Raw genomic sequence first — 27,204 nt, forward strand, 5'->3', positions numbered from 1 at the left:
CAAATATTAAGGTTCACCCCTGCTCTCAAGAGTATCTAGCATATTAGAAATACATTCAACCCAATTCAGGGTATCAGTAGAGCAGGAGTAGATTGAACGTGCTTTCTAGAGCATGACCCATGCCAATCCCCCACAGTCCCTATAAACCATCATGTACTGGGTTGGGGTTTTTTGTTTGGTTTTTTTGTTTGGTTGGTTGGTTTTTTAAATTAAAGCACTATGCTGGTGACGAATGCCTCACACAAGTGGGTGAATCACTGACCTGGAGGGAAACATCTGCACAAGAGTGGTCAGTGCCCAGAAGCCCAGGGAAAGCTCTCCCTGCGCATTGCCCAGGAACCACTGTTTTCCTTCACAGCTACCGACAGAAAGAAAAGAGGACAAGGAGAGGGGCCCTGGCCCTCAGGGCTGTGATCACTGGGCTATGAAGATTCCTATCCCCCAGCCTTAAGGAAGCAGATGTAAATGATGGCCACTAAAGTCGGATTCTGTCTGCTGGCAAAACACCGTTGAAACGAAACATGGGTTTAGAGCCATTCCCCCTCCACCACCCTCCTCCCGAGCTATGCAACCCGCCAGATCGTCTTATATCAACGCAGATGCTTTAAATTACTAATATCACCAAGCATAGCCGTGGCTACTAATTTCAGAAGCATCTTCAGCATTGCATTGAAAATGCAAGGCTTACGTCCTTGTCTTTCATGGGAATCAAAAGCCAACTCCCACATCTATAGGTCAAGTATTTGCCACACGGGATGGAGGAACCTGGAAATAATACAAGGATTTAATTTCAAGCTCCTCTTGCACTTGCTGATTCAATATTAATATGATAAAATGAAGAAGAGATATTTTGCCTAGAGTTATTTTGGTTATAAAGTCTTCACTTGCAACTTTCTTAAACCTGTAAAACACTACTGGTAGCAGCAATGAACAAATCACTCGAAATCTGAAACCTATATCCCTATTTTCCATCATTTATCCTCTACTTCCATCTTCAGAGCAGCGGGATGGGCATTTCCTATGCCAACAGCGCCAGGGACTTGAAAAGAAAAACACACTGGAACACCTCCGTGAAAAAGCAGAGTTGAAAAACATCTCAATGAAAAACATCTCAGTGAAATAAAGGCTGAGTACACCTGAGTAATTTCCCTAGCTGACCAAAAAAAGAAAAGGGAAAACCCCCCCACACACTTTGCACGAGCCAGACATTGTGTTCCTTAGCTCCTTTTACAGACATTTTCCATAACAGGAAGATATTTTCAAAGATCCAACAACTTTAAGGAACTAGGATTGACTTCACCTATTTTTCTGCCGCACGGTCCTAGCTTCCTTACCTACAAGTAAAGACACATCAGGAAACAGGCTGAGAACTACTTACTTCACCAGCGCAAGGGTCCGCACGCACCCCTACACCGTGACTGCGATTCAGCTGACACGCAACTTGCCAAACACTATTGTGTGAAACACAAGTTTCTTTTAATGGGAGGGCTGTGATGAATGTCCTAGTTTATCACAGAAGAACTTTCAGCAACTATAAGATTACACTTTGATGCATCAGTTCCAGTCTGGCTTGTTTCCATGATGCAGATCATCATGCAATCAAACAAATGCTTGGATCAGCCCTAGAGGTAAGACAAGACAGAAGAGAGGGCAGGGAGAGCAGACCCCTCCTGGCAGAGCCTGAAATTACAGCATCAGCAAGACCTTGAGAGATAATTAGGATTGATTTTTAAGTCAAATAACAGTGTGAGAACGCTCGGCTGGCATTGCAAAACTGCTATTTCGTAACTGTTTCCTACTGCGCTAATTCCTGCTGCACCCAGGAACACCAGAACTTATATTCGTACCCTGTAAATAAAGAGAACTGCATCAAAGAAATTCCTAACACCCATAACAAATCCTCCCGGTAAAGGAGACAACTTGAGACACCCCCAAATACCTGCTGTCTGATTCACTGTCTCCAATAACAGATAAAGAAACTCCCTCTGTTGGCAAATCAGTCTTGTAACTCTGACTTTGTGTGCTGAAGTTGCAAGCAGAGCTTTTATGCTCATATAAAATAGTCCATTAAATGCATCAATAATGCACACCAGTATGGAGAAAATATCTGTTTCTAGGGTATTTAAGGGCGTGGAATATTATTTCATTCAAACAGTTGATTAGAAAAGCCTTTTGCAAGAAAACAGATATAATAAGTCTGTGCCTCTCTTAAAACGTTATTATACCACATTATTTTGCAATACGCATAACGTGCAACTTATTATTTTTTTTTTTTTTAAACTGACTGGGCTATGTATTTACAAGTTCTGGAGCATTCTTATGGCTGTAGTATTACCCAAGCATATCGTAGTAGCTCTTTATGGTCACTGCTCATTTTTATGGCATATATTAAGCTAATTATGGAAACCTTCCAGGATGTTTTCCAAACCTGTTTGTTGCAAGTCTTTGTAATGTGCTACACAAATACGATTCCTAACGTTTCTTTTCCTTTTCCATACAAACAAGTGAAAAAAATATAAGTGTACAATGGTTGCTATTTCTAGACACATGAAAAATGTTTCAAAGCACATAGTGTTTTCAAATGTTCAAAAACAGGCAAATAACTGGGAAAACAATAATAAAAGAACTAGGAAAACACTGCTGAGAAACTTTCCATTCATATATGCCTATCTCTGCACGTGAATTTTGAGTGTTCCTCAGGTATTTTCAGCAAGCAGGTGACAAAGTCTCATGTTTGAATATTCACGTGAGAACAGGCTGAACAGTCACCTCATTACAAAATCTTGTGATATGAATTATTTGACCCACTACAACCAAACAGATACTGCCTTATTACATATACCAGCATGGGCTTTTAAAACTTTTCAGTGTCACACAATATGAAAACCATTGGAGGCAGCTTCATTGTTTTAGTTAGCAAAATCAAGCAAACAACATGATTTGGGCATTATCGCCATAAGCAGATCTTTGTGCCTGAGAGCAGTCAGATTAATGTTTAACTCGGGTCTAAGTTCTGGCTTTTGTTAAAGGTGGACGCAGCTGTTTGGTAGCTTTTTTTTTCTCTGTAGTCTATGATCTTAGGAATCCAATTATCTGGGAACAAATTAAAAACAAATGTGAAAGTTCCCCCCCCCCCCCCCCCCCCCAATCCATCAGGTTTGAATTAAGAGTGTTAGAGGTAAAGACTGATTCCATTAGGTTTGAATTAAGGGCATTACAGGTAAATATTGATTTTGGAAATACGCAGTACACTATGAGTCATAGCTAAAACACTATTGCACAAAGTAGTAAGGTTTTGAGCAAAAAAAATCCCAAATTCTAAAGCTTTTGAAAGTTGTCTGTAAAGAAAAAGGCCTGAAGCTCAGTAAGCCTGCAAATGGCAAGAACACTGCATTTTGAAATTCAGTGGGGTTTCTCCCCTCTCCCCTTTCCTTAGCATTATACCTGCTTGGTTAAAGCACATTTCAGATGCTCAGAAATCTTGCTTTCCAGCTAGGAGGCTTCTGCACTCTCTCGTCACTTTGAGTCTCGAGTAACATTTCCGACCATACTAAGAGACCGCACGTATCGCACCTGAGCACACCTCAGACCACCTGCACCATATCTGAATATTGAATCAGCAGAAAAGGTGCCTTTGGCAGAACGGGTTGTTTCTTTGAGACCACACAGGTACCACTAAGCACCTGGGGAGGGCTGGGGAACATACGGACCAGTAAAAAGCAAAAACCCTGAAGCTTCTGTCCACTTAAAAGTAATTCATTCAGCCTTTTTAGCCTTGGAAAATTCAACCAAAAAGCCAAATAAACCAGAGCTTGCCTAGCTAGCCATAACAGTCTGAAGTTGGCATCTCAAACCACAGTATTCCTTTCTACAGATACCATTTTGGAGGCAACAGGCTGATACGTGGGTGCTCAGACATGCTGAGGGGCAGGTTCTTCTTGATCTGCTGGCAGATAGGGCCAAATACAGCATCTGTAGGACTATATTCCTGTTCCCATAGTCAGTCAAACCCAGGAAACAGAGCGTGAATAAAGTCATGAGGGCAATGAATCCAGGAAGACCCTTTAGAGATCATAAAGGAGACCCAGTATATCGATGGGTAGATTAAGGTGCCAGGTATTTTCACGGACTCTAGGGTCTCCTTTAAATGGAATTCAGTCCCAAATGGGAACGCAAGAACTACCCCACATTTTTTGCCTCCCCATTGGTATTCTGAAATACGCTCATTATGAAAAGGAAAGGGTTCACACAAAACTACTTGAAAAGAATTTCCCCCTTCTATGCAAGTTAGTAGAAAATATGCCTGAACCTCTTCTTGTTAGTCATATCCACAAAAGAAAAAAAAAAACAAACTACTTATAATAAATGCTTAAGTACATTTTCAAACCTTTCTTTCCCTCCATCACCATGTCAGTTCCTAACTAATCAGGCTCTGATTGTTTTCTTCCAATAATTATTATGAATCAGGCTCCCATGAATTTGCTAACAGCTGAAGAGTGTCTTTTTGACATCATGTAGCGTAATTAGAGCAGAGCAAGGCTTTTGTCGTGATTGAATAGCAGGGTTAGTCACACCGACGAACTCCACCAAAACACCCATGACAATGCAAAGCCTATGCTGCTGCTGACCAAACCACACTACCTATGGAAGTTCACAGGAGAAAAAAAACCCAAAACCTAAAAATAGACAAAACATACTGAGATGATCCCAATGGGAATGCCTGCAGTTGTTACAATGCCATGGGGGGAGGAGAGCCCATCAGATACTCACTGCTGCCCAACGTAATGGGGTTTACACATGCAGAGTCATGAAATCACAATTTTTGACTGGTACCATTAATTGCAGTCTCATGCTGATCCATGCTACACTCCAACACAATGACCTTATTAATAGATATGACACTGCAAAGCCCAGAGGTAAACAGCTAAAGCCAAAGGTTTAGCTGAAAAACTCATTCCTCAGAATCACCTCTGGCCCCAAGGGAGCACACTAAGGATAACAGCTATTTTGAAAGTGCATAGAGACTATGGGCCTCACAATAATATGGCTGATATTTTGCTGAGTTAGTGGCAAAAGGCCAACTAAGAAGCACATAGTTAAAAAAAAAAAAAAAAATCCAGTTTAACAGCATTTGTCACAGACTTTTTTTCAGAGATTTCTTACAATTTGTGGCCTTACTTGCCCCCACGCGCTTCTTAAATCCTGTAGGAAGCCTGTTATCTGTACATCTGTACCGTGACACAAATCCCACTAAAAGGGCAGTACTGGCTCTTCGAGAACGAAAAAGCTTTGCTCTGCTATCCAAAAGTCTGTTTTGTGTTTTGTTTTGTTTTGTTTTTTTTTTTGTTTTTTCCCCCCCCCCCCCAATATAAGTTCTTGCAAGAGAAAAAAAGAGGCTTAAAAAGCAGGGCACAGAAGAATGTGTGCCCACATTTCCATGCTAAATAAAAGGTATTAGTGGGATTTGAGGAAAGAGCTCTGCCTGCTCCTTTTCTTTAAGAATACACCTAGAAGTATGTAGAGAGTAGAATACGAAGCAAAAATGCAGTCCTTGGGGATGCCCGGTGATCCCCAGCTCAGAGGGAGAGGCAGACAGAGGGTAGGCAGTGAACGGTTAAGCCAGCATGGACACATTGGCCTTGGGTAACCTAATCTGCCTCCTCTCCGCTCAGAGATACTGGAAGCACCCTGAAAGTGAGGATGGGAGCCTGGGGACTTGTTCACTCCATCCTGCCAGCGCTTTGGCACCAGTACTAGCAAAAAGGGAGGAAACCACCAAGAACTCCAAGTTTGAGGTGATGATGGGCCGGATTGCAGGTGAACTCCTTCTGATAGGCAGGTGAGACGGTAAAATGACCTTCCTGAAAGGAATCCATACATTTGCAATCCCCTAAAAAAAGTTGTCACAATAATTAGCTACTAATTAGCATTTAATATGATGCCAGTAAAATACCATCAATTATCTCAAGCGCTGGAACTTTCCAGTTATCATCAACTATTGGGAATGCAGCTGTAACCAACTGAGGTTTTGGTTCCCACTTCTCTGGGGAACCGGAGGTAACTATGCTTTTTTATTAAGTGCAACTAAACTATTTATTCTACTCACATGTGCAAGTGTTTGTTGGAACAGCTTTAAATTATTAGTCAGTTGGTGGGAGGTATTCCTCTGGATATTACATTTTACTGGACACTTATGTACATTAACTACCCTCTGGAAATTAAATAGAGAAATGGGTAATTTAAACAAACACCACCGGGACTATTTATTTCTCTCTCTTTAAAGCCTTATTCCCGACTGGGGAGAGCTATTCTCATGCATATGACGACTATTCAAAAGCAATGGGCTGACTCACAGCACACACAGCCAAGCATGCGTGTACATTTTAGCATGCTGCAAGCCCTTCCAGTAATAGAGCCTCAGATCCTCCACGCTTCAGGGCGGGCACTGCTGCCTCCGAGTTTGGGTAAAGCAAATATTTGGTGGGTGCTAAACAAGTAATACACTTTAAATTGCCTAGCCAGAACCTTTCTTACTCTTACCCTACTGAATGTTTTACTACATTTAGCATAAAAGAGGAGAAAAGAGGTATTTTCTGGTTCTTCCCCCAACCGCACAGTTTCTGAACCCCGCTGCTGACAGGCGCTGCCTATACAGGGGGCTAAATATTTCACAGCAAAGCAACATTTTCCTACACACCAGCTAGAAGGTGAAGCAAGGGCAGCAACTGTGCTGGTATCCGGCACGCTCTGCTCTCAATGCTCCCGTTATACACGTTCGCCATATACAAATCCCCTTCAAGCTGGAACCACACACTAAGCCAAGCAGGTGGCCGCTCTCTTATTCCCCCTTGCAAAACATTTTAAACGCTGAATAGAAATGAGATTACATTCACACCTGCATCAATTTCTTTGCGTATCCAAAAGTGAAAGAGAGTTTAGTTTGCTGAGCTGATCAGCAAAACCCATTCCAAGTCATGTTTGGCCACGGTGAATCAACTGATTTGATCTCACGCCCACAAAACATCATTGACCTCAGAGAACAAGAGAAGCAAATGTACGATTATTTTTTTTCAGCGTTTTCTAAAAAGTTCCCTGAAGCGCACACCAAATTACTTTCAAATATCACAATTCTCATACATGAAAGAAACCCATTTACATCTACTATCACACACGAATAGCAACAGAAAAGGGCTTATCTGAAAAGCTGACACATTTCTACTCCGAAGAGAAACCACAGAAAATCTTAAGAAGCTGCAAGCTGCAGAAGAAAGGGGAAAAAAAAAAAAAAAACCAACACTTCTGAGGCTGAAGTGAGCTACTGTTCAACAGCACCGCTGCCATGATCTAGGAGCCACGAGCCGCTTACTGTTTTATAGTGGCCACAGGAAAATTTACTTCTCCCACGAGCAGGGACCTGAAAGGTCATACTACTTATTGGCATATTTAACATGAACATATACTGCTCGACTCCAGCCTGCTCTTGCTTCTCAAGGCATCTACAGTTAAATGATGATATATACGCTGGCATGTGAAGCTCGGACAGTTAATTTTAGCTGAAGCCACGCATGCACGGTGCTCAGATTTCCTACACTGTCACATTTTACAACTCCCACTCCTGCAGCTCTTCGCTTACACAGCCCCACTGCTCCCTTCTCTTACTACTGTCTCTAACACAGAGTTTCAGCGTTTGACAAAAATTTCAAACAGGATCAATACATTTTTATACACACTCTTAAATAATGAAGCTATTCACAGCAAGCATAAAGTTTGGCAGGTCTTTTGTGTTAGACACTGTAGGCATTAAGAGATGATTACTAAAAAAAAAAAGTTTTTTTGTTTGTTGTTGTTGCTTTGATTTTTACACAATCAGAAGACTTTCTACCCACTATAGAAACAACCCCCTTCACCTAAATGCTCCCAATACCTGTGGAAATTTATGCTCTGAATGGAAATCCAAAATTTTGCATGCTGCCGCTATACTTGTAACAGGCCAAACAAAAATCCAGTTATGTCCTTTTTCAAAATTTGGAGCATTCACAATATTGATCAGATGTCTGAAGGTTGTACCTATCACAAATGCAAGCTAAAAAGTACAAGGCTGAATTAGACCTCAAGTAGGCACCTGCACAACCTGCCTATTTTCCTGAGCAAGGCCTGGTACAGACAGCAATACCTGCCCGTCCTCTGGCAGGCCAACACCGCACGCAAGTCACCCCAAAGCCCACGGTCTGACCACATCGCTGGCATTCCTTAAAAATACAGAGAATTGGCCCTTGTAAGCTCCTTTGCTTGGATTTTTTTATATTAAAAAAATAATGTCACCAATATTGAACAAGGTGAGAAGTGATGACTGCTCCACCTCCCCTCTTGCCAAGTTGAAGGATAGATGCCTGACATTTTAACTGTTTATTTTTCAAAGGCACACTTCTATCAGGAAAAAAAAAATCTATATGGGTCTTTTAACTGCTCCATGAAAAGTAAATAACCCGGTAGCCACCCTGTCTCCACATCAGCTCTCCCCTCCAGCAAAGCCCAGGCACCGCCAGCAGAAGTGTGTGTTTGGTTTGGGGAGGTGGGGGACCAACAGGGCTTTGACGGAGTTTGAAGAGAACATAATGTACCGGGGCTATCGAAGAGATGAAGTGGCTGCTTCACCTACACCGCGCTAGGTGCTGTGCCTCTGATGAGCCCGGGAACGCTCGACTGCGCTACAAGCAACAGCTCTGCTGATGCAAAGGCAGGGACCGGGCTGAGCGTGAGAAGGGGGAGGTTTGCACGTGTTCCCCTCCAAAACCCTGACCCTTCAGGAAGGGAGATCCACCTTCAGGCTGCTGCAGTCTTAAATACAGCGTTCTGCTTTAAGCATCCAATGCCGCAATACTCAACGTGGTCAGTTCCCAAAACCCAACCTAATTTTGGCACGCTTGGCCTGTGACAGCAAATAAGTCTGCTGAACTTTTCTAATTAAGACAGACTCTTCTCTATTTGGGAAAGGTGTAACAGCCTGTTCCAAACAGCTGCTGTAATTTCATTGGTATTTTTCACCTGTGGTCACAAATCTGTATGGCTTCAGTATCATCTCCTCTGGGCAGCCAGCCATGGCCACAGGCAGGATCAAAACAGACAAACTATCACCGCAGGACTGGACTTTCAGAAAGAAAGGGTAAGGAAAATACAGATAATAATCTGAAGACGGCTGGAAATGAAACCTGACTTGCCATGTAGCATCTTAAACACAATCTCATTGCTCTATTCCATTTTTTCTTGATTGCTTAGAGGATCAATTCACCAAAACAACGTTCACAGTTGGGAAGCAACTCCAAACGAAAGTAAAATTGGCCTCAAAGGCACATGCCTCTAAACCATTTCAACTCCTAGCAACGTGTGAAGATGGAAGTTATCTGATCCGAATAGTGAGGCCAGAAACATTACAAAGGCTTTTCTTAATTTTTAACAAAAGCAATTTGCTGTGGGGATTAGGGAATTACAGAAATTGGCCTTCGTATCGCCTGAGAGACCAAATCCTAGCCCTTTTTTAGCCAAGAAGGACAAGACATTATTTGCTTTTGGGTCTGCTTAGTGCTTGATTAAAAAAATTGAGTCTTCAAAACCAGGGGCTGGGTAGGTTCAGTCCATACCAACACTCTGAAGTCACCAGCAAACTATCCTCTGCTCCCACAAACGGGATGGCTAATGCCACTCAAAAAGCACTAAGTCATCTGCACTGCCTTGCTCACTCTGTAACATGTAATTTAGTTCTGTGTCCAAGATTTTTCACAGGAGGCAATGTTTCTGAAGTTGCCAAAAGCTGGCGAGAGGTAGTGCTCTCTAACACTTGGAAGGACGTAAAGCAAAGAGGTAAACAAGACATGGATGAAAAATCAGTGCAACTGAGTTATGAAGGCCAACAACCTATTCATCGCTCTATCTGCCAAGCAAGATGAATGCAAAGTCTAGAGACGGGAGGAACAAAAAAAAGGAGAAAAACAAGACCCAAACTTGAGGAAGCACTTAACCACACACTTGCTTCAAGCATGTACTCAAATCTCAGTTACTTAGCCCACATTTAACTCTTCTGAACAGGAATGCTGTACTGAAGTTGGTCATTAGAGAATTACATATTAATTCCACTATTCCTGAAGATTATTGATGGTAAGAGTAAGAACGAGAAGGGGCCAATCATCTTTCTAAAAAGTTTTTTGTATATTTTACGCATTCTTCTATTTCTAATGCTCCTCCTGCTCTTGGGCACTGTCAGAAGTGGGACAGTTGGCTAGACAAATCTTAGGTGTGACCTACTTTTGAAAGACCTATTTTTATTTTAAGCTGCATTTTTAAGATAGTGAAAAATACTTTCTGACAGCTGAGCATTAATTTATGTGGCAAAGACTCGATCCCAAAGACGCACAAAAAGACTAAGCATCTCAGAAGGGTTCAGCATCCCAATTAGAGCCAGACTATCACAAGAGCTCAACTTCCATGTAGCCATCAAAATAAAAAGTTTCAGACACTTTAAAAAAAAAAAAACAAACAAACAAAAAAAAAAAAAAACACCTAAAAAAGCTCTAGATTTCCAGCATTTTAAAATCAGATCTTCACTTTTTGATGAGGAACAGGGAAAAAGGAATACACATGTGTATGTATTTGCATTTACAGACAGATGGGGACACACAGCCCACACAGGTGTCTGCCCTAAATATTTTGCTAATGAGATCTTGAGATAAAATTCTTGCATTTGAAAATACTAACAGACATTTATCCATAGGTGGCAGCATTTCTGGTTTTGTTATGTCATTTACTATATCGCTACACATCCTAGAAATCAGGCTACAGCAAAAAGCTTTCTGCATACCCAGGGATCCCCAGGGTTTTGTCATATTTTACAGAAAAGAATAAGGTGGTCTTCATAAATTGTTCCTTCTAAGTGGTTACCACATCATCCAAGTTGGTTTGGGTTTTTTTTTTTTCCCCCAAAACAAACAAAAAATAAAGTGCTGAATTAATTTCCACAAACATAACAAACCTAATGTAATCATCTGGCAGTTGGCCATCTGTTTCACAGACACGGAGCTAACTGAATCTTCTACTGACTGATAACTTTCTAAATTAAATTGCCTATGCTGACCCTGCTTTCAGCTTACTTCCGCATTTAAAGAGTTTGGAGTGTTTTCTATATCATGATCTATATGCCAATTATAGAGTTAGAAGACAACTGGTAAGGGTTAAAGCCGCACATTTGGCACCAGATCAAACTCAAACGTGCAGGGAAGGGCAGTGTCCCCGTCTATCGGGCAGACTAAGGGAATATAGGACACAGAAGTACTAAAGTACAGAGGTTATAGGGAAAACTCCTTAGTTCCCCTTTCTCCGCTATAGTCCATGTCACAAAACCAGAGACTTTTCCAGTCAAATGTATTTGTATATTTATGAAGAATTTAAGAAATAGCCCTCCTAATGGGAAACAGCTAGCCTCTGTAAGTAATCAGAGTTTACGGCTATATAAAAGGATAAGTATTTTTATCCCTAAAGGCCATTTACAGCGATGCTGGCCCAGACCCCAGTTACCAATTCACTGTCTTTGGGGTGAAGAATGATCCTCTGCACAACAGAAGAGGAAAATTCTGCTTCTTCGTTCCCTGCTGACCTTATGCATTTACTGGGGATAGAGGGAGACGGGGGGATACGTTCCTCACAGAGCACGGCCAGCGTGGGCGCTGCTGGAGGCGGGATGCTGGACTCAGCGGACCATCGGCCTGATCTGCGACGGCAAATCCTATCCTCCTAATTACAGAGGTTCACTAAAGCGACACCAGCCTATGCCTTCGTTGATCTGGTGATTAAAATCAGTGCTGTAGGGTTTTACTAAAATTTCTGATATTGAACCTCTGATACAGCCTTCTACAAAAGGAAAAGAAAAATAATCCCGTAAAGTAAAATTTATAGCAGGCTACTGATTAATAATTTAAAAGAATATTTTATGGCTGATCAAGAAATGAAAGTACAGGCACCATTCCCACAAGCACAGGAGGTTCAGGCATCTCCTCTCGAGAGCTTCCTTGTGTAGCTAGCGGCCACTTAAAGGCCTTCTGCACCTTCCTGAAAAAATCATTCAAGCAAAGAACCTAATTTTTGCACTGCTTCTGAAGCTTTATTCAGAAATATATGTAGAAAAGCCCTTTAATAGTACTGTCATGAGGCAGATCAATTGTGGATTTCATCTATTTTCAGCACAAAGGATTTTAACATAAAGATATTCAATGGGAATCGCTGAGTCTTCAACAGCATGACCTACCAGGCTAAGACTTTATTATTTTAGTTCCTTATGATCTCCGTTGATACATGCCTTTTTCAATTGTGGATGGTTGAACTATTTCTATTCTTATTAATACTCTTAAAAATTATACGGCAGCAAGGCGCTTGATCAAAAGACCTGCAAGCTCTGGAGCATTCAGGACGCACAACGCGAGGACAGCAGACCATGCTCGCGGGGGCCTCCATCACTCAAATTCCTCTGTAATTTTATGCACACCTACACAATCCCTTTCTCAGTTTGAGATCCTGCATTTAGTTTCCCACGTTAAATCCTATCCCGCTTCTGCCTGAACACCTACACCTACAAAAGTGTCACTCCAGCAAACTTATGTTCTTAAAATTAGCTGACTGACAGGTTTAACAAGGAAAAAAAATAATATGGAATTTACAGGGAATAAACCCCTGTAACTAATCCATCGTGGTCATTTTACAGAGGTCCGTGGATATTAACCATTTGATTTTTTTTTTTTTTTTACTTTAAAAACTATGAAAACTCTTACTTTTCCTTCAGACAAGAACATCCACTGCGATCCATGCTATAGATGTGGTCAAATGTTCACACAGGATGTAGCTGAAAGCACGTCTATGTAGGAAACTGAGTACGGTTTAAAGTAACATCAGATAAGAATATTGGCTTAGCTGCAGATAAAATCAGAGCAATTTACTGGTAATCATTCGGGAGGACAGAGCCTACTGGCATAGAAACAAGGCTTATGGACATCAGCAAAATCAGCTATTCTTTTTTGCCTGGAGCAAGGGTTGGAGGAATCTGGAACAAAGAGCATGCTGCTGGTTTAAACTAACAAAAAAAAGAAAAAAAAAAAAAAAGAAAGAAGAAAAGAAGGCTGCATGGATACATATATCCTAAAATCTTAATTCAGAAATTAACCAATACTAGGAGGAAGGGGGGAAAAAAAGAAAAAAAAAAGAAAAAAAAAAAAGAGCCATCAGGACTGGTTGTCTATTTTCCTGCTCAAACAGGACTAATATTTATAGCATTACTTTCCTCAGTTCTTTGTCAACTACAGTTCAATCTGCATAATCTTAAAGCTTTAGAAACAGCCCCCCCCCCCCCCCCCCAAAAAAAAAAAGAAACAGTTGCAATAGCTGTTATAGAACAATGTTGAGATTTTAGGTTACAGGCCTTTTTTTTTTTTCTTTTTTTTTTCCAAAAGGCAGGCTAAGAGCACTGTCTAAAACTTGGAATTGTAGCAAATTAATTAAACCACAGGCGGATGGTTGAGTTGTGAATGAAATGTAAAAATTACTATTAAAACAACCTAAAAGAAAAAGGCCCGTCGTTGGGTTTTTTTGTTTGTTTGTTTTTAAAAAGCAGTGGCAACTCTACTGCAGAACTCCCTAGTACTATCATTTTTTCAGCATTGTTTTTAACACCTTTGGCAACACTTTTGTTCCAAGTTGTTTTTGTGCAATCTCTTATAATCACTAGGATGCTATGGATTATCCATTTTTGTCTCTACAAATAACTTCCCAGGTGTCTCCTGCAGGTTTTCTCCTGAGCCATCACTGTTGGATTCTCGAAGAGCAAGACTGCTTGGCATTAGATTTTCACCCGTGATTGTATTTACCACTCCAACACGTACGGCAGCCTCAGCAAAATGACAAGTACATTTCAAAGAATATAAGCTGGTGCCACCCTGTGAGAATCAGAAGGATACATTCAGCTAACCAACAATTAGTGTGGGGTTGTGGGCCAGACCTGTTGCAGCTCAGATGCAAGCATCATTTTAAGGACCTCGTCGAGGTGAGTGACATTTATAGGCATGCATTGAAGGAGGGCACGCTTGTCCCTATCAGAGCGATTCTGACACAAAGGCCAATGAAGAAAAGAAATCCCACTCAACTATATAAGAGCTGACAAAGGCAGCAGCTGCTCTGCTCCACAGGGCAAATTTATATTTAGAGTAGGAGCTGGGAAAAATGGACCCTTACAGAAATTAGTTTCAGTTCGTCCACTCTGGCCCCAACGCTATTTAGGAGATCCAAAGATTCTAGAAGAAACTGTAAATAAATCAGAGCACAATCTCATTTTTAAAATGTGAGAAGCAGCTAAATTCAACAGCATTCTCACTGATTTCTTTTATATAATGCCCTGAAAAATTGGCCAAACTTTTTTTTTTCCTAAAGGTACATGATAAGGAATCTTCAAGCTTCAGACCATGAGGTCATCATGAAGTGACTATGGCCATGAAAAAAAAAAAAAAAAAAAAAAAATCAGATTTCATTAAGAAACTGTTCAAAACACATCAACATAAAAGCCATAGAATTACTAAGGTTGGAAAGGACCTCTGACATCATCGAGTCCAACCTGTTAGCCTAACTGCCTGGTCCACCTCTAAACCGTGTCCCTAAGCACCGCATCCACACGCTTTTTGAACACTTCCAGGGTCTGTGATTGCACCACTTCCCTGGGCAGCCTGTTCCAATGCCTCACCACTCTCTCCATGAAGAAATTTTCCCTAATATCTAATCTAAACCTCCCCCGGCGCAGCTTGAGCCCATTTCCTCTTGTCCTATCGCTTGTTACTTGGGAGAAGAGACCAGCTTTAGCAACAATTCCATTTAAGATATAAAGCAGCAAATCAGTATAGGTTTTATGTTCAGTGCTCTCAAAATTTCATGAAACCACCAACCTTTGAATTTTGTGCCGTAACACCAGGAGCGGCTGAAGCGCAACTTCACGCTCACTAGATGTTCTACTACTCTGGTGAAACTGTCTTCTTCTACAGGTTGACTAGGAAAATTAGCCTCTGTCATTCTGATTTAAAAGGTACACTAAATAGCTCATTTGCAGTGATGATGACCATGCCAGACACTACCCCCAGAGGACTATTTCTTCTGCACTTTAAAAAAATGCGTTCCTATTTAAGTCCATAGACAAATTCAGACTAGGCATACAGATGTAGTTCTGAAGAGCATGCAGCACCAGCAGAAACTAATATTTCCCCACGTACACCGTAAAAACCACTGATAAGCGGGTACAGCAGTTCCTACAAAAGAAACATCTCTTCATTACGGTGACACAGGCACTGCTCAGAAGGTCCTGGAAGTTTTGAATGGCAGGTACATGTTTTGGCACACGGCATAAGCCCTCAAACCTCATTTTATTAGTGCATAAGGCAAATATTTACTACTGTTACAACACAGTTGACCTAAGAAATAATTATTGAATATGAACTATCTTAGGCAATAACTGGTAAGAATTGGGATTACTTTAAAATCAACCAATGTTGAGATCATAGCCAGAAAATTAAAAAAACCAAAGAGCGTACACGGTATAAAACATGGCATGGAATAATGCTGATGCTTGGTACCCTAAATCCGACTTACCCCGTCTCTATCAACTCATTAGCTAGTAACGCCAAGCCACAGTCTGAAAGAGAAGTTGTTAGCACTTGCCTGCTGTATAAGGGGCAAGGTCTGTGCAGTTTTATAGGCTGACATTTGTCCACTGTTTTGCAAAGCAATGCTGCAGAAAATAAGCTCTTATCAATACAATTCTGAATGAAACATTTAGGTACGATGTAATTGCATCTAGCACATCTGTTTCTGTATTTCTACATTATCATTTTCCTTTTTTAGTATAACTAGTAGTAAATAATACATTAAAATATTCTGTCAATCTACATGAGTTAGTCTTTGTGGTGTTTTTAACACTCACGTCTCCCTAGTCTGATCCTTTACACTTTATAAACTACGATGTGACAACGCTCGGGTAAGGGATAAGGATAAGGGAGGGCTTTGCAAATGCTTCAGGGACACCTGCTTCATGCTGCTGACATTTTACTTTTCCAACTCTTTGCAGATGCTTATCTCAAAAAGCAAATAACCCAAAAATCAGATTAGTGGATTGATATTTCCATGGGCGCAGCTAAGACTGACAGACCTCATAAAAGTACTTACTAGCCCTGGGACCAGCCGCCACCCCCACAGAAGGATTAAACACAATTAGCATCCGTTGTGTCTAACCAGTAAAGCAGATGTCTAACAAACTAATAAACCTGTAACTTTTACATGGGGTTAAAAAGAACCCTCTCCTTTCCAATATTTCGCAAGTGATCGATGGGCCCCCAAATGTGTTGCATATTGCTTTATGCTGTCTCGAGACTCCCTTATTCTCTAATAAGTCAATTCATCGGCAATCACTTGTCAGCAGAAAAACACAACAAAAAAGCTTGTTGACCAAATGTCAGAGAACATTAAATTAACCAGTCCAAGATCAGCAATGAACAGCTGACACCAAATTGAACCCAACACATGGCCCCATTCACATTATTGTTAGGCACATGTAAACAATCCCCCAATCACTCTACCTTCAAAATTACATTAAAGGATCTTTATTTTATAACACAAAAAAATTTGCTTGAGAATGGATAGTAAGCCTAATATTAAGTAGCATCATAAAAAATAAGCTATTGCTTTTATGCAGTTTGGATTCAAGGTACTGTTTTACCTCTGAGTACAAACTAAATTTATTAAGCATTTTCTCTTTAGCTCAAAGTGACCCTGAATATATTTCTATATACTTCCATTTGCATACAAAATGTATAATCTTACAGGAAGGCCTCCTAAGCACCCACTCAAGTCTGGTTTAATTCTTCTGCCTGCTTCGTAGAGTCAGGTTGGTTCCCTCGATGAGGAAACAAGTTATGTATACAGCGGTAGTCTTATCCCCTCATTAATTCCAGTCTTCAAAATAGATTATTCATATACACGTCTAAGAAACAGCAATTAAAGGTACCATCTTAAACAGATCTTCTAATGCTGAAGTGGCCATCGTTCCTCACCCGACAAGCTACAGCTCAAAATCACGGAATGGCCGAGAGCCACAACACCCACATCATATACCTTGGAGAGCCCAAGGGGGGACGTGATCTCAGGTGCAAGAGAACAACAACTCTCCTCAGGTCCCACCACTCTCGTGAAAATTAGCTAGGCTTAGCAGTACAGGTGGGTCCCAAAATGACCTAATGATGCCAGGCTTAAAAGCATCTTTAAGCTTGCTTCTCCCAAAACAAAGATTTCAGATTGTCCCTTCAACACCTTGTCCCTTCAGCCTTGCCGTGGACCTCAGTGGAAACAGGACTGGGCCCAGCAACTGATGACTCCAGAGCAGAAAAATCAAGTACCACGCAACATAAATGCCTTAAAGAAGGCAAGAAGCCTGATGGCTTTCTCTCCTGGCAGCAAAGGCCAGCCAGTGCTGTAGCTGTTAATCAGTTAATGACAGGTTATCTGGGGACAAAGAGATACAGTTGCATGTTGATGTGGGGGCAGGGTACCTAATTACATACATTCATTCTCTCTCAACAAAGGAAAAAGCCAACCAGGCAATATTTTCAATATTTTAAAAATAGGTTGTTGAAATGACAGTAAAAGAACCATATCTGCACAAGACTAAGGTGCCCAGAATGGCAGGTGTATTTCTGCTTCTTATTCCTTGAAAATAAAGTTTTCAGCCCTGAGTAAATCTCTTTACTTCTCTATATGCCTGTCACCCTCCCACCCCTTGTCTGTCTTATTTAGATAATACTTCTTAGACATATCCATACTACAGGCCTGCAGGATGAGCTGCCACTTCATGTTTCAGTAGCACCTCATACAACACGGTTGTGATCTCAGTAAATGAGATCTCAAGATTTAAATCTTGAAATCTATTAAACCTTAAATAGGCCATCTCAAGATTTAACTAATGTTTTCCAAAAGGCCAAAATTTGCCTCCTAAATCCATACTTAGTTATGAAAAGAAAGTGTTTTTACAGAAGGCCAGAACAGAGTAATTCCCCAGACATCTCATCCTTAGAAATCCTGGTATCCGATATTATGGATCCTCTCCTCATGTAAATTTTCCACTAGACTGTCTTAAACCAATAGCAAACAACAAATATTTCTACCTTCTAAATTCTAAAACACATTATCACAGAGCTCAGGAGAACAAGGTAGCACCTGCATGGTCCTGCAAGCCTCTGCCAAAACCCAGCCAGAATTCAGGTAATTCTTTGATAATGCCGATCTTTTCATATACCTTGTATTGAATCCAGTGGTACTCTTAATTCTGAGCCCAGATTATTTACATGCATTTTGGTCATTAAAAAAAAAAAAAGACTTCTAAAGGTTTGGGGTTTTTTTCCTTAAAAAAAGGAAATAGCCTTTAAAAAGAGTTTGGCAAATCTCTGAATGGCTGCCATGTGAAGCACAGAGCAGAAAACCAAGTTGCTTCAATAATGCCCAACTATTTCACAGGTGACTGCCGAACACATTACAACGTAGGCATGATGGCATAAGATGCTGGAACAGTGATATGCACCCAGCTAATTGAAACCTGATCCTCAGGAGTGCTCTTGAAGTTCTCTAGTGCTTCCTTTAAAAAGGTACTGATAAAAAAAGATACACAACTGCTTCTTAGTTCAGAAGCCTCTTTGAAGTACAATGCCCTTCCGCACCAAAATCCTCTTCCCTCCTTCACTTTCACAGCAATTACCCTGAAGAAACAGCCAACAAAAGTTACATAGGGGTCATTTTCCTTGGACAACAAGATTAGGATCATTATAATAAAATCTAGTAACTGCCCAGATAATCTGTAAGGAATTTATGTTTGTCAAATAAAACGGTGCACATTTCAAAATGAAAAAGCAGACCCACTGTGACAGCTTATGGAAAGGGAACGGTGAATATTTGAAGTAAGACTTTTCAGACAGGCAGCACAGAAAACATCTCAGCAGTCACAGCCTCACCATAATGACCCTAATCATGAACTATCTGCTAATAAAAAATGCAAGTAGTGGTTGGCAGAGAGACTGAATGCTTATTCATGTGTAAATATTTTATGAAAATCAAGACGTATTCAAGGCCTTGTACAATGCCCTGGTACGACTTCACCTGAAAAATCTTGTACGGTTCTTGTCACCTGTGTTCATGGAGGAGGAAGGACTAGAAAGGATACAGAAAAGGACTTGGGAAATTAAGAAACTGCCTTGCAAAAGAAGACTAAGAATTTGGTTTATTTAAGATGTCCTTTGCCTAGGAACATTGGGGAAGAGGAGCAGAACAGCTACCAGACATGCTGGCAACCGCCCCCAAATGCATATGAACAGGCTATGTGTATGTCCAAGCAGGTGAGGCTGGAGGAAAATTTTGGGGCAGCCTTCCACGAAGAATAAGAGAATGCAAGCCAATTAGTTTTAAGATTTTATATCCATGGACATGGTGATATCGTTACATTAATCAGTACATTGTAACAGTGAAGTCTGACATTGATAAAAAAAAAAAAATCCCTCTATCTCACACACTATTAAATACCCACCATCTGCATCTATTCCTCTGTGCCCTACAATAAAGAAAAGTTAGCACAAAGCCACATGCCGTTGGGAGTAAAAGAAATAATAAGGTTGTTAGAACAGTGTATATAATTTTTAATCTTCCCTTAATGTCCTGTGAGGGACAGAAGTAAATAAACTAAAATCAAGTTGCACTCCCAGAAGGCATCCTGTAGCAGAACAGGAATGTTTTTTTCAAGGATAGCCTACCTCAAATCCCTTTCCAGTCTCCATTTACTGCCATAATCACAGCACAGAATTAAAGGAGGCTCAAATCTCTACACCTGAATTCTAAATTAAGGCAGACAAACAGATTAATCTGGAATATTTCAGAAAGCCTAAAACAGGCAACGTATAACACCTACATGCATTTTTAGATTTGCACTTCTCAAGTTCCTTATATAAGAAGTGTATTTTTTTAATGATATCTGCACTGAAATATGACACACAGCTTGTAATAAAACAGTTATAATATGCTGTTTATTTACATTGAGATATAAACAATTGAATACACACATTAAAGCATTTACACATCATTAAAATTGTTTTCTAGTTACTTTGATTTCTGTAATGACATCAACTCCTTACTTATAACAGAGAACTCTGCTTAATACAATTTTAGATGTTTAACATCTATACAATACTTAAATCTCTCAATATTGTATGGGTTGCTATGAAGAAAGTTAACTCTGTCCCAGCCAGTCCCAGTACGCACACATATTCCAGTTACCAAATTCAGAGCTCCTGGAGTTAAACAGGAACACAGCCTGGAAAGTACCTGTATTGAGCAATTTAACTAACTATATGATACAACAGCTGTCATAAATTGATCAAAGTCTCTCCTAAAAGGTATGTTGAAGTTCACCTGCCTGCTTTGATTAGAAACACTCTGCTGGATATTGATGTCTTCACAGAGAAGACTCATATGCCCGCATTATCCCTGTTTTCCTGGTTATGAGTGTCAAGGAAACAGATTTTTTCTTTCTCTTGGTCAACCCAACAGGCCTTGTTTCCTTTCAACTGATCTTTCATAAACGATACCACAGCTGTGTGTAATATTCCGTACGAGCATTCTCCTGCCTCCTGGTAGTTTCACTGCACTCATACTTCCTCACCTCCACTGAAAGTACCTTTCCTGAGATCTCCTAGGAACAAATCTGCCTTTCTGACAGCCTTATGACACTGCAGTTCACAGTTGTGTTGTCCTCTCCTGACTGATCCTCCTCAGGAAAAAGAGGCGTGCATCCTTTTAATACACTGCACGCTCACAGGTTTCTGCGTCAAAAGAACATTTCCTTAACTGTGATTAAATAGAAGGGTGGGAAACGTACGATTATACGCAATAGCACCTTTCATAAATATCCTAACCTATGAAACACAGAATTGTACTTTGCTATTTATTTTAATCTTCGTAGGGTGCCAGCAACTAAGCCTTCGATCTAGACATCTAACAACTGGCTGAGGTTCCAAACTTTTCAGCTTGGAAAAGCTCTGTAATAGGCTGTGATCCGATTCCAACATCAAGTCAATTATCAGCTGCAAGATAATGCTATGACCAATTCAGATGAACTGCTTATAGGTCACCAATATAGATACCAAAAGCTTAGGGAACTGCAGCGATTCTTTCCCGTACTTAAGGAGAAGTATAGCTAAGTCAGCTAGCAAAAATAGGTCTATCAAACCCTAACTTTTCAAACCTCTTATCATCCCAGTCAATTCTTCTGTTGCGGTTTTTAAGTTAAGCACTTGAAATTCTCTTCCGGAATGAAGTGTTTCTTCCAAATAAGTATGTTTCTTTGCTGTATGCTACACATTAGTCCAGAAGGCACATTGAGATAAGAGCATTAAAGGGAGATGTTTAGTAGATGAGGAAGCCATGTGTAAACCAGGACAGAAATTTTATACATAGTGATGAATCTTTTAACACTCTCTTCACAGGAAAATTCTGAATTAACTCACAATTTTACAAGAACAGCTTTTTTTTTTTTTTTTTTTATAAGAACATTTTTTAAAAATCCCGTGGTTTACCCAACTTATAGCCCATTAACTTCTGCAAAACTCAGGTTCTGCAAAACTCAGGTACTGGTCTAGTTGGCACCATTCACCTCCTGTAACGCATTTGGAGTAGTGCTGAGCTACATTGCATGAGCAGGAGGCATCATTCCTTCTTACCTAGCCCATAAGGAGCAGCATTTTCCACCAGGCACAGGGGTCTGGGCTGAAGACGTGGCCCAACTCCTTCCTGCGCCTCCTGACGCTCAGCAGTCAGCTCAGCAGGAGCAAGCATCCCGCTCCCTGCAGCTCCGGGTCTTTTACGGGGCAAGGGCAAGGATGGGAAAACCTCCCTCTCCCTCGGCCCTCATGCCCGAGCAAGTGCAAATAGTCCTTGCATCATTATCTTTGTAATAAGGATGAGACCCTGGCTGGATGTACGCTAAGGCACATCCACACCAAGAGTCTGTTGGCTGCTATGAAAATGGGAATCTGGTCCTATTCATAAGTTACAGGTGCCTATAGATGAAGCGCTTATGCAAAGACATGCACATTTCTTTCTCTCATGTTCTTCAACATGTTAAAATCTAAACAGAAAAGAATTATGGGGAAAGAAAAACCAAACAGAATTCTATATGCTTAACAGTAAGTACCATTCAAGTTTTATAAACTGAAAATCGAAAGAATAGAGGTGAACAGGGAAAGCTGGCAGCCTTCTGTTCAGTTTTCTCCAGCTGTTTTCTCTCCACAAGTCTAATTCCAACCAAGAAAAGACAAAAACTACTCCTTTCCTAAAAAAAAAAAGTTACAAATAAACTACATTAAATAATATCCTCACAAGCTGAAATGTTTGTGCATCTGAAAACTCTATTTGAAACACTGTTGTTTATGGTACATTTCACAATAAAATGCTAGCTCCCGCTGACACTAACATGGCTCTTCAATCGAGTTTATTTTATTCCATCTAAAGAAACAAAACTTTTAATATGGGCTTATCCTGGGGTCATTTGTTATTCCAGGTCAAACCCAGAATATTTCTTCTTGAGAAGACATACATACCATTTTCATTCATTAGTTGCTTGCAGGCTCAAAAAAACCCCAACCCCAAACACAAAAAAAACCCCAAACCCTGAAAAGGTTATCTACTGCCAGTTATATCCAGATAGGTTAGTTATCGTGTTTCTACTGATATAACAGTAGGGAAAATCTTGTAAAAGGCTGGAACATTCTCAGATTTCACAGTTGTACGCATGTGCTACAAGGCTGGGGGCTGCTCAAAACCAGGACAATTTAAACCTTGCATAAGGAAAAAGGATCACATACTTCTTACAATAACCTTCAATCATCGCAGAACCAATATGTTACCCCTTGCAAATTCCCAGAGCCATACAACAGTGAGTGGGAAAGATCCTTGTTTTGATTACGATTAAAAAAAAAAAAAAAAAAAAAAAAAAAAGGTGTTTGCACAAGGTGTGGAGCTGACTCACAACAGTGGAACAAAAACAAAAAAAAAAAAAAAAAGAGGAAGGTTTTACACTATATGTTCAAATTTTGTTCTGCTAGTTGCAAATGTAAACCAGAAAGAAAATCAGAATTAAACATTTGTGCAATACCTTAGAAAGTAGACACAGTTTATTCAGGAAATAAAGGTATCTTGGTTACTGTCTGGCCGCTCCTCTGAATGTCCAGGAATAACAACAATATGCTGCAGAAAGACGGGCAAGAAGCCTGTCATGGTTTCCCAGGAAATATATCCAGCAATAAAAGCAACCTTGTATTGTGCAGGTAATTCAAGATAACAAACAGGTTTGTACAAACATTTTGTCAGGGTTTTTCCCACCCTCCCGAACAGATGACCAACATAAAAACTAAGATTTTCAAAGTTTTCCAGAAGCAGGTCTGGAACGTTTCAGGAACTAAGTGCCAGTTCTCACTACGTTACAAGCGATGCAAGCAACTGAAGACAACTGCTAGGAGGAGAGGAAGCCGCGTTTGTTCAGCCCTTGAAACACAAGAGGCTACGGTGGGGGCCTCCGGTCCCTGTCTTCAGACATCTAGGGAGGGTGGTTGAAGACAGTCGCACAGCAAGAGACAAGCACGCACTACTGGTTGAATTGAGTAATTCTGGGTAGATTTAGGGAAAAAATTGTCCCAGTGGAAGTGGTGAAACACTGGGACAGAAGTGTTTTCCATGAGTTTTTGGAGCTTGGCAAAATCAATTGACCCATAGCAACCTGATGTTTCTTTGAAGCAATGTCTACTTTGAGCAAGGTGTTGACCTAGATCACTTCCAGAGATCACTTCGAACCTAAATTATTTTGTCATTCTATTTATAAAACTAGCTGGGATAGTTAAAGTTACACGTAAGGACTCTGTAGGGATCAGACAGTCATCTCCAGATCTTGAAGGTTACACTGCCTTAACAAAAACACAATTTACCTTCTATGTCTGTCTTTCAGAAGATGTCATCAACTTGGTTCCCAAGCTAAATTAAGAGGTAAAATGCTTATCTGAAACAAACTGTTTCCAAATATTTAAAATTATTTTCTTAAGTGTTAAAGAGTGGCATGGTGAGTACCTAACAGAAAAGCAGTGAAGCGGTGGAAAGTCTAACACAAGCATCAACAACCAAACCACCAACTCTCAAGACAAGCACACTAAATGAACGGCATCACTCTAGAATAAGAAGGGCTCATATAGATGCTGCAGTACTGTTTTGTATTATGCAAACCAAGCCCCCCCAAAACGAAAAGGGTCAAAGGCTCATGGCAGTAGCTCAACAGAGGACTCTTGCAGAAGTCACCCATACCCTCTTCATTCTCTGTTTTTTATGCTGCTGTATTTAGAATCTATTTCTTCAGCCAAAGAAGTAGAGGTCAAATTTTTCAATAACCTAATCAGAGTTAGGCCTGTAGTAGACTTGCTAATCCTCTACAACTGTATTCCCAAGTAGTTTATGGTAAGTCCCCTTGGCTGCAAGTAATGAAGATGTGCCTTAAACATCAAAATCCCCCTGACATATTTTTCATAAAAGGAAAGCACACAAATAAAATGGGTGCTAAATGGATTGTATAGCAATATGTGATAGAAATTAGGCTACCATCCCCCAAAATTATTCAAGGGCAATATTCTGGAGGAGGAGCTACCAACACCGAGTTGCATGCAAAGTTAGACACCTATTTTTGCATCGCACTCCAACAGCAAAATCACAATTTTTACAAACTTAACTAAGTCTTGCAGGATCTGATATTTGGGGACTCTGTGACAACAGCAGGCAAAGGGATTTATCCCTGGCCGCCTAAAAAGCCTGAAATTACAATTTAGAAAAAAACCTAAGCTTCCACACTCAATCCTACGCTTTCAACCACAAAGTGATTCTTGCTGTCACTACCCAAAACTCTCAACTCTATATATGTGGTTATTTTTGGTATACTAGCCATAATCAGCGCACCCTAAGCAAATGCTGACAAGCATTTTCTCTTTCTTTCTTTCTTCCACAGAAACTTCACTGGACCAAAGGGAGAAGGAGGGAGAGAAAGCATTGGGGCGAAGAGGGAGGGAATCGGTAGGGCACGGTGCTCTGTAGGCACCCTTTGGGCCCTTTAAGTCCTCACCGGCTCCGCCGATAACACCAACACCCTCCATCTCCCACTCCAGCCCAGCGCAATGTTGATTCAGCTCCCGCCCTCCGCTGTTGCAAAAGCCCTGCTGCCCGCTCCTGAATGTTGACAGAGCCCGTGCCCGCCTTTCCATAGCAAGGTAAGGAGACACGACGCCTTTCTCGCTCACAGGGATCCAGTGGAAGTGATTTTAAGACTCTGTGAACTGTTGGTGAAGTTCTTTAAAATCCTTTGAAAAGTTATGCCAAAGAAACAGGGACAACTGTAAGAAATTGTGTATTCAATAAATTTACATTGCATAAAACTTCACGGCCAGAGAAAGAACAGAGAAGTACAGCTTCACTGATTGTTATAAAAGGCAAATTTTCATTTGCAGCTATGTATCACAACAAACAGCTGCGCATGTCTCATTCCACCTTACTTCCTGCAAGATATGCAGTTATTTATTTTATGTTTTATTTAATTTTTTTATTCTGGTATTGAGTTCCTCTTTTTAGCTGTTGCCAGTTAAAAACTTCTTTTTTGTATTTTCAGGTACCTAAGACATTTTGATTGGGCATCATCTGGTCTATTTACTCTGATACTCACTTAACTGAGGATTCTTTTTTTTTTAAATTATTGTGATAAAGCTGGCTTTCTTTGATCCACTTTATCACTACAGACCAGCCAAGGCCTATGGAAGAGCTCTGCACAAAGCTCAGCTCATCCAAGCGCCTTAGGCAGAGCTTTGCCAGGCCCCCCAAGACTGAGAAGCACCCACAGCCCTCCCTGCCCCAGCACCCCGCAAACCCAGCACCCCACAAACCCCCGCCAGGCAGGAGGCAGCCCCACAAGAGCAATCTCTGCAGTTCCCTAATTACAAGGGGCAATAAACGTCCGCCAGTTTACAGGGAGAGGGAGTCGGGAGTAAGGCACGGGGTGAAGGTTTTTATACTTTCCTCCTCCTGCCAAAGGAGCTGGTAAATCCAGCACTTTTCTAGCAGTCTGAGCATTACTTGGTTTGATTTTGTTATGCCTTGAATGCTAGCAGCTATTTCATTTCTCAGCTCGCATCTGCTTTTCTCTGCTCTGCTCTTACAGGTGCTTATTCTGTTTGGGAAGTCCCTTCACCGGCTGGTTTACAAGCCAATGTATACGCAAAGACTTTTTAATACACCTGTGTACATAGCTCTTTCTGCTTCCTAAAGAGATCGTTGCATATGAAAGGGGAGGGAGGGCTCACTTTAACCTCCCTTTCCAAAATACTTGGCTTCAGCTGGAACCGGGCTTGGGCAACCCCCACGCTAAGCCACACATTCTCACTGCCAGCTCACAAATTCATTATTCCAGCGGCTACTCATGCATGAAATATCCAAATCTATCTGATCCCACGTGAAGAGCTGCTTTTCTATCTACAACAGAATACTCCTTAAATAACACGTGTTTATCACCTCATTCCTCGCAAGGAAAGTATGTAAGAACAGAGATTGTTAAATTACTGGACGCACTATAAATTTCTGTGATCACAGAGCCTGATACGAAGAAGTGCCGGGTACCTGACTCCCACATGGATTTTCGCAGAGTTTTCACATATAAAGGCTAAAGGATTAGACCTGTAACAAATCCTTGGGTTTGATTATAAATTTCTCAAGAAAAGAAATCTTTCATATAAAAACTGCATAGAAATGTAATTTTCTTTGTTTAAATAATCTGCCAGAGAGACAGAGAAAATAAATTTAAAGCTATCTCAGCCAGCCACTGCCTTGATATTCTTTACATCAAATAGCTTTACATCAAATAGCTTTAAAAAAAAAAAAAAAAAGCTGTTCATAGGAAGTCTCTCTAAGTTTTGACCAGAGTTTAAATCTTGGCACAGAGAGTAATGCACACAGACAGGCAGATACGTGGGTTTCCTGATCTCATTTATGCTGGAGGAATGAAGCAGCCACACACTTTCTACTTAC

The 27,204-nt window shown here is 40.7% G+C and overlaps 1 protein-coding gene across 3 annotated transcripts in view; it reads right to left on the bottom strand.

Moving 5' to 3' along the window:
- Positions 1–27,204, bottom strand: part of NAV2 (neuron navigator 2) — a gene marked incomplete at its 5' end in the record, with an annotated part of 427,505 nt that overhangs the window by 163,980 nt on the left and 236,321 nt on the right. The window lies entirely within an intron of this gene.

Source organism: Platalea leucorodia, assembly GCF_965183815.1.
Source record: "Platalea leucorodia genome assembly, chromosome: 7".
In the NCBI taxonomy this organism is placed as follows: Eukaryota; Metazoa; Chordata; class Aves; order Pelecaniformes; family Threskiornithidae; genus Platalea; species Platalea leucorodia.